Source organism: Austrofundulus limnaeus, unplaced genomic scaffold (genome assembly GCF_001266775.1).
Source record: "Austrofundulus limnaeus strain Quisiro unplaced genomic scaffold, Austrofundulus_limnaeus-1.0 Scaffold5, whole genome shotgun sequence".
In the NCBI taxonomy this organism is placed as follows: domain Eukaryota; kingdom Metazoa; phylum Chordata; class Actinopteri; order Cyprinodontiformes; family Rivulidae; genus Austrofundulus; species Austrofundulus limnaeus.
The window spans coordinates 4,604,169-4,606,732 of record NW_013952407.1 but is presented as its reverse complement, the minus strand read 5'-3'; positions in this window follow the sequence as shown (position 1 = coordinate 4,606,732).

Sequence of the window (2,564 nt, the reverse complement as noted above, 5' to 3'; positions counted from 1 at the left end):
ATATTAGGTGTAAACCATTTCTAAGTATATATTTATATATTTTAGTCATCTGTCACTTGATCTGCACATGTTCTGATAAAAAAAATTGTCCACTCACAGCCTCACAGAGTGACTTTATATTTTAAAGGTTTTTGTTCTGTTTTAAAATCTTTAAGATTATCTGACCAAAAAACCTTTAAGAACTTATCACATCTGAGGAATGACTCTGGGTGACACAAGGTACATTCCAGGTGATATCTGTTTCTCCACCTCAATGTTTTGACCTCACACTTTATGTAACCTGGCATGTTCTCAGATCGTGTTTAAAGATCCATTCAAACGTTCACAGAAATGACCTGAAGCAAAGAGGGGAAGGACCGAGTGAGCTTATAATGGAGGGTTCATTCAACTAGTGACATTCAAAATGAACTAAAAAACCGAAATTTAACTGTCTTTTTATTTTTAATGTAACAGATCATTTTATTGAAAAGTGTCCAGTTTAGAAACAACCGAATGTAAATATGCAAATAATCATATATATATATATTTCTTGTTATTAAAAAGGATAAAATACAAGCAAATAAAACAAAACTCTGTAAAACATTGGAAATAAATGAGAGAAATTAAGGTAAGATTAAAATATAGGACAGGTGAGCTTTATATTGTGAGCATACAAAAAGAGATTTTATCAGAAATGCATTAAATCAAACAAATATGAATATTCTCTGACAATCCAATTCTTGTAAGGTAATATGATTTAATGAGGGTCTGGGCCTGGTGGTTTAACAGGAAAACAAAGAGCTTGTGGTGGTGATGGTTTTTGTTACGGCCTCCTGTTTCCACAGGAACCTGACTGAGAGGGAACGCCTCGTCTGGATCAGCTCAACGTGTCTCTGCACTCTCAGCTGACAAGTCAGAGTGGCTCGCTTTGTAAAAATGGCTGAAGTGAATCAAGCGAGGATGATGATGATGTGTCAAGAGACTGAGGTCTTAAGCAAGTTGAGACAGCGCTGACGTCGAACGCCGAGTTCATCCAGTTCAGGGTTTTGTTTGGGTGAAAGCCCTGATCCTTGAGAGATTTGTTTCATTTCTTTTTCAAACGCCCAGCTTTTCCTGGATGTTCACTGCTGTTCTGGGGATGAGATGAAAGGAGTGTCAGCACCTGTCGAAATCCAACACCGGACAGGCAAAAAATTAACTGAAAGGAGCCAAAATACAGCGCTGTCAGAGACGTTGCTCTGTTTGGAGAAGAAAACTGTCTTACAGGGTAACAGGGAATCGGACAGAGAGGGAGACCCCTTCTTATAAAAAGAAGGGGTCTTTAGCATTGATGACAGGACATGATGGCACATTTAACATTTATGACGAACAAAAACATGCTGTACTGTTGTGAAACCCACAAATAAGAACAGTCTGAACTGAGACTGTCCTGTACGTATGGGTGGATGTGTTGTTCTCTAAAGGAGAGGAGTGGTTGAGAAAGTAAATTAGCATGAAAAAAATAACTCAGTTGTTTTAATAAATAGCTACAGGTACAAAAGTTACCTTGTAAGCGAAGCTTAATTATCACCCACCGCCAAAGGCAAAGGTGGAGCAATAACGTTTTATTTTTTTATTTTTTGCATATGTGTGTGTGTGTGTGAGTTCATTTGTTTGTGTCATTAGCAAAACATTTCATGAATCACTGAACAAATTGAAATGCAACTCCAGGAAAACAATCACAGAGTTGACATCTGAAACTGATTAACTTTTGGAGACAAGATGGCTACTTGGGAAAAGCCATCAGTATTAAACACAAATTTACCTCAACTCAAAGTGCGACATGGTTCAATAACGATTACAGGATATACAAAGTGCAATTATCACATGAACACTTCAACAAGAAAAACATTATTGCTTCTTGTTTTCTTTGTTATCTGTTATTTGTTGTTTTATTATTGTTTATTCTAGACCACATGTCCCTCGGGCCACATCAGGGGCGAATCTACAGGGGGGCAAGGGGGGGCCCCTGTTGTAGAGCCTTGCCGCCCCCCAGTAATCCCCCCACTTCTATGTTTCTAAAATATTTGTAATTACTGTTTTTTAGTACAAAAGCCCATTACAACCTTTAAAATAAACATTTATTTACCAAAAAATATTTAATTTAAAATGTAATCTGAGGCCCCTGAAAAGCTTAGTTACGGCCCTGCAGCAAACACCTCCTGCCCCTCTTCAGGTGGACCTTGTTGACGAGGCAGTCTGTCTGCTGCAGAGTGAAGTCACTGAGCTTCCAACTTTCTGCAGTTAAAGTAAGTTTCTCTAGCTGATGTTTTAACACACAACAGTAAAGTTTGCAATGATTGAAATATCTGCTAACGTTCACAGTGTAATGACGACAGTGACTTAGCGTTAGCTTATTTCCATAGTTAGGTTTGCTTACAATAAGCACGGGAACAGTTAATGAAAAGTTTAGAYATAAAAATAAGGTTTCATGTTTGCTTTTTAGGTGCTGCAGTTTCACTGATACCTTTATTTGATCAATATCATGGCAATGAGGCACAGTTAAACCATGCTACATTTGTTTTGTCAGATCAAGACAGTAAACA